The 10720-nt window shown below is 47.7% G+C and overlaps 1 long non-coding RNA gene across 1 annotated transcript; it reads right to left on the bottom strand.

Moving 5' to 3' along the window:
* Positions 1-2044: 2044 nt before the first annotated feature.
* Positions 2045-9434, bottom strand: LOC105519687. Its single transcript, XR_001003013.1, has 2 exons — positions 9247-9434; positions 2045-2289 (listed from the first exon to the last, which is right to left on the bottom strand). It is a non-coding gene; the product is annotated as an uncharacterized LOC105519687 (long non-coding RNA).
* Between the last annotated feature and the right edge of the window lie 1286 nt (positions 9435-10720).

The raw sequence follows: 10720 nt of genomic DNA, 5'->3' as shown, positions 1-10720 counted from the left end.
CAGTGGAAGGGCCTCTAGGGCTTTCTTCCGGAAGTTTCCCCGCACGTGGGGAACTCCCCTGCTCCTAAGCAGGGGACCCTTTCACGCTCATTTCCCATGTTCCCTCTGGGGGCTCTGCGCTCACTCACCGCAGCCTCCACTCCTGTCCTCATTCCCCTCTTTTCTTCAGCTGGAGGAACAGGGGATCTGAGGCTTGCTGTTCGATAAACCTGTCTCATGACTAAACTTCCCATGTCAAGCGGTGAACAGTCTTCATCCCTCATTGAACAGGAGGTAAAACCATGGATTAGTATGTCAACTGAGTTGTTTGAAATTGCGTGTGGACTTTGTTGGCCTTCTTGTCTCCGAGTGGTCTGCATGGAGATGGAGTCCCCAGACACCTTTACAGAGAGCGCCTGGTGCCCGAAGTCTAACAGGAGAGTCGGGACCTGCCCACTGCTTTGTTCCACCTTGAATCCCCCCAGATGCTGGAAGCAAACACACACTGGCGTGTTTCACCCACTCATCTTCGAGGCCTCCAGAGCTGACTTGAATCATGCACAACACAGTGAATCCAAGCTGGAGCGGGCAGCTCCCTGCTACCCTCAGAGCGTATGAGACTGGCTCTACTGCCCTGTCTGGCCCGACACACCTGCCGAGCTGGCCCCTTGCTGCCTTTTTTAATTTAGGAAGCCCAGGTGGATTCCCACATCCTCACATTCACATTTTCTTCTGAAAATGGACCGCCATAATTACACGTTAAATATGATTCAAATCTGCAGGGAACTATGACTCAATAAGCATGGAAAAATTAATGAAAAGCTTAATTATTATAATAATACCATTAAAATCTAATAAAGAAAGAAAAAAGTGGAGTTCATTTTATTTTAGCTTGGGCATCTAATATCATTTTTCCCCCTTTAGCAGAACTATAATTAAGTTAGACTTGGGTTTTCAGAAGAGCTGAATTATCTGCATTGGTGCTTAAAAATATTAGGCAGCAGGAGAGAGGAGCCTGGGAGACAGCGTGAGATGGCCCACGCGCAATGCTGTCCTGTGGCACCCATCATGAGGGCTGCCACTCTCAGTCAGTCCTCGCTTCCCACCGCTTTTAATGATTGGTTCGTCTCCAGTGATCCCTTCTTTGGCCTTTCATGTACAAAGTATCCAGGTACTTAAGGCTCAGGGTATTAATTCAACTAATAATAATGTAAAAGTAAGCAGATGCTCCACGGCAAAGAAAGTCTCCTCTCTTCACTCTTGGCCTCACATGAACTCACCAGAGACCCCACTGTAAGCGCCACCACCAATATTAGCTACTTGATTTTCAAATGAAAGGAACATGTTTTTATTCCTCAAATGGTTTTGATGAAAACTAAACAGGATCCTTCCCTCACGGCTTGGAGGCCAGGCGTGGAGGTAGGAGTGCCGATCTTTGCCTCAGGATTGACTTAGCAGGAGACTATGTTTTCTTTAATAGATAATAATTGGCTTCTACTGCTAATTTATCTTGAAGAGCGTGTGTGTTCCCCTCTGCATCCCCCTCTCCTGTGCGGGTGTAAGAGGGAGACGTGGGATCAGGGGCTTTGCCTTGCTGACGAACCCTCAAGTTCTGCGGTTCATTCACTGCTTCGTTTCCCAGAGGACGCCCCCCAGAGGATGCCCCCCAGAAGACACTCCCCAGAGGACACCCCCCAGAGGACGCCCCCCAGGGGACGTCCCCCAGAGGATGCCGCCCAGAGGACGCCCCCCAGGGGACGTCCCCCAGAGGATGCCCCCCCCAGAGAAGCCCCCTAGAGAAGCCCCCTAGAGGACGCTCCCCAGAGGACGCCCGCCAGAGAAGCCCCCTAGAGGAAGCCCCCTAGTCACCCTTTTCAGCAGCTCCCGTGGGTTTCCCTGTGTCTCTTTCAGTCCAGTTTCAGTGCTTTTTGCAGGCACAGCAGCGGCTTCTCAAATTTCAGAGCTTTTAGCCCAAAGAAGTAAGAGGCCAAGCATCTGCTGCTGAAGCCGTCCTTGAGTGCCCTGCATGCATCATCCTTAAAGCCTCAAAATAATTTGAGTCTCGTGTGGTCCAAAGCAAACACGGTCAGGATTTTCTCTATTTATCTTAACTTCTCCACCAGCTCTCAGATCTGATGATCATTAACATGCACATTTGGAATAATCTGGAGGGCATTTCAGATTGCGGACAGGCTGGCCCCAGGTTTTACCTGGGAGGGCCGTCTGAGGCCAGCAGGAATACTCCACAGGGTCTCAGGCCGTCACCCACAGCCAGAATGGAGAATGCTGTCCTGACGAAAGTCACCGCATCTTCTCATGGGCATGTTGAAAAAAGAAAAAGGACAAGAAAAGAAATGGAATTAACATGATTCCCCATTAAGAAGTTCTGAACTGCTATAGTTCTAACAGTGTTTGCTTTATACGGTTTTATTACCAATTCCATATTTCCTGAATTGTATCTTGAAATCTCAGCATCAACTCTCTATTACAATTTAGCTTTAAAAATAAACACCCACTTGTAGATATGTATCTATATGTATTTATGCCAGTGTGCACTTATTCTTAATAACTGATTTTTGACATGTCACATCAGCTATTTGGGGAAAACGTCATGTGGAAATCAAAGTGCATTTGGTCTCCGGCAAGGGGTTTGGAAAAGCACGACTTTGCAAAGCCTCTTTCTCCTGCATTTCAGAAGTCATGAGCTGTTAAGGGAAATGTGGGCCATGTGTTTGAAATTCATTGACACAGAAGTCATCGGCATACTTGGTAAGAGATAATTTGATGCCCAGAAAGCCTTCTCAACTAGTTTCCGTATCTTTAGCTTTTGAAAAAAGAGATAATAACTGAAAACAAAATAATACAGAAACCTCAGAAGATTAAAATATAGTGGAGACAGCAGACATGCACAATGACCAAACATGTTTAACTCGGTAGAAGGTAGTTCACCAACCCAAAGCAAATTCCTGGCAGCTCCTATCACTGGTTTATGTAACATGGTGAAAACTGTTAAATGTCTTTCAGAGAAAGACTCATTTCGGTGATTACAGGCAGACACACAAAAGGAATGTTGCATGTTCTTTTTCTTTTGAAGCAGGTAATGTTGTGCAACAAGCAGCATAATATCAAAGTTCTGAGCGTCTTTTTTTCAACTACCCCCTTTGCCTTTTCTCTTAGATTATAGCCCAGAGAAATCCCAAAACGTGAAAATGTGGCCTTCGTTCGAGGTCCACTGTGGCCTCTGCTCATGCTTGGAATGTGAGCAAAGAGCTGGTTTCCTGTTTTTAGTTTGAGAAGTCCTTCACATTTTCTTTTTTTAGTATAGACACAGTCAAATATTTCATTCATCGTTTATATTCTCATGTTTGGCCTGTGTCGGCCATTCTGTAAGGTACAAGTTGACCAACCTCCTCTTGGTGAACAGGTGAAATGTGGGTGGTCCACGGTAAGCACCATGGATTGGTCCGTTGATAAACTCACCAAATGGTCTCCGGTGTTTCTGTCTCCTTGTGATGCAAAACCATGGTCAGTGATGCCAACACTACCTGCGTTAGTGTTTACCTGGCCAGCCTGCCAGCTCTTCCTGGGGAGTAACAGCCTTTGGGGCAGCTCTGCCCAGAACTGTGGCTCTACTTGGCTATTTCCATGCTCAGAGAAAGCAGAGGGGTGGAGACAGAGAGGACGGTAGCAAGAAAGAGAGGACTGCAGACCAGCGCCTGGCAATCTCTGAAGGCTGCCCGGTGCTGCTCACCAGGTTGTGAGGGTCAGGCTGGGTTTCACTGGAAGCCCTTCTTGAGATCTGCTCTTCTGTCTGAGAATCTGGGGGACAGAATTGCATATTTGGCCAAGCATGTTGGCTCATGCCTGTAATACCAGCACTTTGTGAGGCTGAGGCAGGTGGATCACCTGAGGTCAGGAGCTCCAGACTAGCGTGGTACATAGTGAAACCCCATCTCTACTAAAAGTGCAAAAAATTAGGCAGGCATGATGATGGGAGACTGTAATCCCAGCTACTTGGGAGGTTGAGGCAGGAGAATTGCTTGAACCTGGGAGGTGGAGGTTGCAGTGAGCTGAGATCATGCCATTGCACTCCAGCCTGGGCAACAGAGTGAGACTCTGTCTCAAAAAAAAAAAAAAAAAAGAAAAGAAAAGAAAAAGAAAAAGAATTGTGTATTTGCGCATTTCTTTTCCTGCATAATTTAAAAAGTTAGAATAAAAATTAAATATTTAAAATTAAATATTTAAAAAGGTCAGAGATCCCCTCCCTGGCCTTTGAAAAGACATCTCGCCGGGTGCAGTGGCTCAAGCCTGTAATCCCAGCACTTTGGGAGGCCGAGACGGGCGGATCACGAGGTCAGGAGATCGAGACCATCCTGGCTAACATGGTGAAACCCTGTCTCTAGTAAAAAATGCAAAAAACTAGCCGGGCGTGGTGGTGGCACCTGTAGTCCCAGCTACTTGGGAGGCTGAGGCAGGAGAATGGCAGGAACCCGGGAGGCGAAGCTTGCAGTGAGCTGAGATCCGGCCACTGCATTCCAGCCCAGGTGACAGAGCGAGACTCCGTCTCAAAAAAAAAAAAGAAAAGACATCTCGTCTTAGCTTCCTTACACGTATATGAAGGAAAGAGGCCTCATATCAGGAGTGAAGAAATTCACTAACTCTAGAGCATCAGGAATGGTCTAGAAACCAACCTCAGCCTCTCTCAGATCACTGTCTGCCAGGAGGAAAAGCCTAGGTGCTCAGCACCTCAGTGGCCAGTCCTGAACCAAACCCTTGTCGAGGGCTGGCCTCTGCTTGCAGAAAGACGTCTGCACTGTAGACTCCTCCTGCTAGCTCCTCCCAGCACAACCTCGTTTAAATCCAAGGGTACAGGAGCCCCATAGGACATCAAGATTAATTTATGACCTAGCAGTCCCAGCCTCTCTTAACTGTTCTTCCAGTTCTGGGCCTGAGTTAATTTGTATTTTATTTTGTTTTTAAGATTTCTTCCTAAGCATACACACACACACACACACACACACACACACACACACACACACACTATACTTTATAGATACCTGTAAGTGCCTTTGTACTTAACATTGTAGCATAAACATCTTCTATGTTATTACAAATATTCTTAAACGTGCTGGAGCATGAGCTTCACTTCACTCCTGTCTAACCCTATTTTACTTAGTGTTTTCTGGCATTAGGAATGTGGGTCCTTTGGCATCTCCCAGCCCCTCTTCCCTGCCCAGCCACCCCAGTCCAGGGGCCCACATGGAGTAGGGAGCCCCAGGACCATTCTTCCCAGAAGTTCAGGGAGGCCCAGGGCTTGGGGTTAGCTCCAGGGTAGGATGGACCTTTCCCACCAGCCAGGCTGGACAGGGAACAATTGCCAGCTCAATAGCACCAGCCAACCTACTTCATCTCTGCACGCTACTTTTCATTTTACTTCTTAGGCTGTAACAAGAAAGAGCCATTTATTTTAAATAAAGGAAAATGTCTTCCACAAAATCAAGTTGTGTGTCTTGTCCTTGACACTGGCAAACATAGCTTAGGCCTGAGGCAGGAAACAGAGTTTATGGTGTGATGGTTCTCAAGCATATGCAGCTTTTGTGCATGCACTGAACGTGCATCCATTTCCTCTGCCTCCTTCTCCTTCATGCATCCGGAACTGCTGCAAGCAAGCAGTCACATCACACCTCCCAACCACATGCAAAGAACAAAAATTGCAGCTGCCAGAAAAGATTTGGGAAATTTTCAAACTAGGTCTTCAACTGCAGTAAGAGTCACATTTAAGTAAAAGAGCTGCCCATCAGCCTGGCCGAGCTCTGTGCCAGCACTCCACCCCACACCCCTCCTGCTTTCTCCCCCAAACAGTTTCCAGCTGACCTTTGGTGAACAGAAAATGTTTTATAAGCTTAAGAAACCACAGGGATAGTAATCTGCTGGGGCTGCCATAAAATGCCATGGGCTGAGTGCTTAAACAACATAAGTTTATTTTCCCACAGTTCTGGAGGCTGGGAAGTCTGAGATGGAGACTGGTAGGTTTGAGTCCTGGTGAGGGCTCTCTTTCTGGCTTGCAGACAGCCACCTTCTTGCTATGGTCTCACATGGTCTTTGCCTCTCACTGAGGTCTTTGGATCTCAATGTTCTGGAAAAACCCTTTCCTCTGGCATTATGCTTTATACCTCTATCTTTTTAGGGCCCCCCATGCCATTCAAAGAAAGGGCTGAAGCCTGGAGTTCAGAAACAAGTGCTGGGCTGTGCAGACAGCCTGGGAAGCCACTGACACACCTGGCCTCAGGGCTCTCAGGAGCAACTTCAGGGACCTACACAATTCGTCTTCTGAGGTTGTCTCCAAACCCAGAGGAAGCAAGGGGGTTTCTATTCCAGCTCCCCTCAGGCAGCAAGAGGCAAGGCACGCAACAGTGTGTGACGGGAGGCAGGCAGTTATTGCAGAAATGGGGTAGGCCCCAATGACAGAAGAGAAGAAACCAAGAGAGGATTCTTCCCGGGGGGCCCCCAGGTTCAGCAAGTCACACTTCTCCTATGGGGCAAGGCAAGGCAGATGGCGTGGGCCTCCTGCAGCACAGAGATCCTTCTGTCCACTCAGGAGTGGAGTCCAGGCCCTCAGGCAATTGAGGCTAGGGCACTGAGTTAGGGGACTCAACAAGACCACGCCTGAGTTGCAGATATGGCCACCTGGCACCTTGTAAATGCACGCAAGCCACAGGTCCCCTTGCAGAGCAGAGCACTCAACTGCTTTGCCCAGGACCCCTGGGAAACAGCTCCTAGGTCTGCTGGGGAGATGGCCACCCACCATCTCAAACTCCACCAGGGAGCACTCTATCTGGGGGCAAACCACGCATAATTAACCCAAATGGAACTGCCGTGGTGGTCGCCCCACCCAAGCTGGCAGTCCCCATCAGCAGATCCCAGTCTTTGTTTCAATAAGGGGCACTTATTAGGTTGACTGTAAAATTGTGCGGGGCTTCTTTTGCAGCAATGTTAAGGTTGCACAGGAACCAGCGTTCTCCTGTCCTCTGAGTGCTGTCCTCACGCTTCTGTCCTCATCTGGGCCTGGGAATACTTGCACACCTTGCTGAGTCATGTGTGCAGGATAACGAGAGCTCCTCCCCTTCGTGCAGATGCAAGGAAAGAGGCTGCACCCCCTTCATTCGAATGCCTGGCATGTTCTTCATCAACTCCATGGAAATTCTTAAGTGCTCAGAGTGAAATGCATTTTGTCAGAAGCCTATGAGGTTTTAAAACTCTGTATGCCTTTTTAATGACTAGCTGAATTCTCACTGATTCAGGAAGCTCACAGAGTGCTATGGACGTATTCTAACAACTAGGGCCAAGCATTTTGGAATAAAAGCATGGACAGCTTACTTTGACCAAATGTTAAAAGAAGGCATAAAGTGAAATGACATTTATTTTACAATGGCGGAAGTCCTCAGGAAATGAAATGTGCTAATATATTTTGGCTCATATGTATCCTTCTGATCACACCCATGTCCAAATGAGCTGTTTCTCAAGCTTAAATGGGAAGAAACAATCTACGAACGTTAAAGAAAATATGTATTCTTTGGACGTTATTAAAGCAGGCTTAAAAGACAGATGAACCTCCAATCAGGCTCAGTGGCCCTTGCCTATAATTCTAATACTTTGGGAGGCTAAGGCAGATGGATCACCTGAGGCCAGGAGTTTGAGACTAGCCTGGCCAACATGGTGAAACCCAGTTTCTACTAAAAATACAAAATTTAGCTGTGCGTGGTGGTGCATGCCTGTAGTCCCAGCTACTCAGGAGGCTGAGGCAGGAGAATCATTGGAACCCGAGAGGTGGAGGTTGCAGTGAGCCGAGATCACGCCACTGCACTCCAGCCTGGGTGACAGTGTGAGACTCTGTCTCAGAAACAAACAACAAACAAAAAAGACTGACGAAGCTCCACAGTGATTGTGGTCACTCTGGGAGCGTGTTGTCCATTGCCAGTGGAGAGAGCCTTGCCAGGGTGGAGGAACCATACTGGAGTCTCCCTGGGACCCCACGACCCCTAACACAGTCCCTGAAAGGAGGCTTCTGAATGGCACAGTCCTCCGTCTCAGCCCAGTGCAGAGGCCACCAAATTCAGATCCTGGGGGTGTCTTGCAAGACAGTCTTCAATGCAGATTCCTGGGCCCCATTCTAGAGCTACTGAATCAGAATTTTGGGGTGGGGGTGAGTTGAGGACATTTATTTTTAACAAACTATGAAGATGAGACCGACACGCTGTAAATTTGGAGAGTTACCAACGCACACCACGGGACTGGCTAGTGCAAGATTTTCCATCTCTTTGGAATGCACAGAATGTGTCTTGTTGGAGAGAGAATGGGAAGAGACCAAAAAAGGTTTCCCCAAACTGAATGTGCTCTCACATGACTGGAGCTCCGTGTCTTTGCATGTGGGACCTTTCCAGTTAGAGGAGGTTTATGCCTTTGTGGTGCTGTTTTCCCACTGTAACACAACGTCCCAGTGTCTATGACACACCTCCCTTCTGAGGACCACAGTGTGAACCGGAAGGAGCCGGCCCCTCAAGATGGGGCCCAAGTGGCTGACAGGCCTAAATTGAAGGTGGAGGCACCTGGCTGTTGGCTGACTGCAGGTCACATGTGTGTTCTGCGTTCCTGGCAGAAAACACATGTTTGTGTCGCCTTGGGAACCTCAGGGTTGCCTGTTCCTGTTCACGGTGCCTGAACTGATGGCGGATGGGAACTCCCACTTCTCCTTCTGATCCTACACAACAGACCTTGGCCTACGTCAGTCTTATCAACCAATGAAATAAAACAAACCTCCATCCCCTCTTTACACAGTGGACTAGGATGCTTGGTCTACGTCAATCTTATCAACCAATGCAATCCAAACAAGCCAATGCAATCCAAACAAGCCTGCATCCCTTACTTATGTAGTGGAACAAAATGGGAGTCTGGGAGGAAACCGTTTCTACAAAAGACAGCCTCTCTCTTGGCATCTTTGTTTTGTACCAACGACAGTGTCTCCCCGGCTTGCAAACTGCTCTACTATTTGTAGAAACAAAGTCTCTCACTTAACCTAATATTTTTTTTCTTGGTACTTTTCCTAGCAATGGGGATCGTAACTAAAGTGCCATTTGCATCACTGTGATGCTGATGGTCTCTGGTTGCCCAAGGATTAAAATGTAACCGTGATGAATTTCAAGTCGGGAAACACATCACAGTGGAATTCTGTTCCCCTGGATTTCCTTGAAGACACGGACACAGCTTCACTCAGGGCACTGATGAGGCTGTTAAAGGAATAAAAGATGGTATCATTATGAGACCTCTGAGGATACAGTTCTGCGAATCCTCCATGCCTTATTCTCTCACAGGAGGGAGTCTCTGCACTTCTACTTCCAGCAGGCCAACATTTCTCCATGTTGCTTGTATCGATCTTATGAGGGACCTGGAGAAATATGCACACATAGATTTTAGCATGAGTCTTGTAGCACCATGTTTAGTGGGGTGTGTTCTCTTACGGAGCATCTGTGCGCTTGGAGTTGGGGTACGGAGGGCTGGCCATTTCACCTGACCCTGGAATGTGGCCCAGAGCTGCTGACAAGGGCCGTCCTTTTTGAAATAGGAGATGATATTGTGCTCATCTCCAGCTACGTGTGTGTGTGAGTGTGTGTCTTTGTGTGTTTCCTGTGAGTGTGTGAGTGTGTTTTCTGCGTGTTTCCTCTGTGTGTGCTTCCTGTCTGTGTTTCCTGTCTCTGTGTGTTTTCTCTTTTGTTTTTGTGCACATATGTGAGTGTGTTTTTTGTGTGTATGTTTCCTCTCTCTCTCTGTATGTGTGTGTGTGTGTGTGTGTCCTCAACCTCACCAAGCATAGCTCAGGGACCTCAATTATCCCTTGAAGACACCGTGCTGCCAGGTACTAGACACAAATGTGACTTTAAATGTGACCTTTACGATCAAGCGTCTTGTAGTCTAGACAAGGAAGAGAGAGGAATGGAACACCACATCCTCTTCAGAACTGGGTGCTGTGGGAGAGTTCCTGGCAAAGACATTTGCAGAACGCACACTGAAACAGCTATTGTGATCACCACTTTATAGTGACCAGAATGTGTTCAGCAACGCAGCCTGCTCACAGCCTGGAGAACTTAGAATTTGTTTCCAGACATGAACAAAAGCAACCAACCAAACAAATGTTTTCACTCCGTAAACTGATACGTGCCAGGGAGACTTGTCCTGCTTTTTATGGAATGTGGGGGTGCTTAGAGTGGGCATGAAGGCTTGGCTCGGAGGAACCAGCAGCTGTATTATCAGAGACAAAGGGAAGTGACAACAGAGTAATTTATGATGATCCCTGCCCAAATTATCTCAGCACTCCGACTAAGAGCACTGTTCCTGGGCCAGGAGAACACACAACTTCTCACCTGCTGAAGAACGTGGAAGCCACAGGCAGTGGGCCTGGAAGCTCCCACCGTCCCTCCACGAGTGACTTCACAAAGCTTCCATCAGGCACCCGGGCCTGGCTGCCCTCCTGCTCTGCTTATTCTAAATATAAACACATGAGCCCCAAGGCCCGTGCTTACTCTATCACACTTTTACCCATCTCAGGCCAGTCTGCTATTTAGATTTCCTGGCAATATCCTTGCAAGCCTTCCGTATTCCTTTTTGGATGTATCTTCCTTTACTAGTACAGTTTTTCTGCCTTTCTTTTGGCTCCTTCCAGGCGAACAAGACAATTATCTAAGAAGAC

Source organism: Colobus angolensis, unplaced genomic scaffold (assembly GCF_000951035.1).
Source record: "Colobus angolensis palliatus isolate OR3802 unplaced genomic scaffold, Cang.pa_1.0 Scaffold358, whole genome shotgun sequence".
Classification (NCBI taxonomy): domain Eukaryota; kingdom Metazoa; phylum Chordata; class Mammalia; order Primates; family Cercopithecidae; genus Colobus; species Colobus angolensis.
The sequence above is the reverse complement of the archived record's forward strand: the minus strand, read 5'-3'. Positions and strand labels throughout refer to the sequence as shown.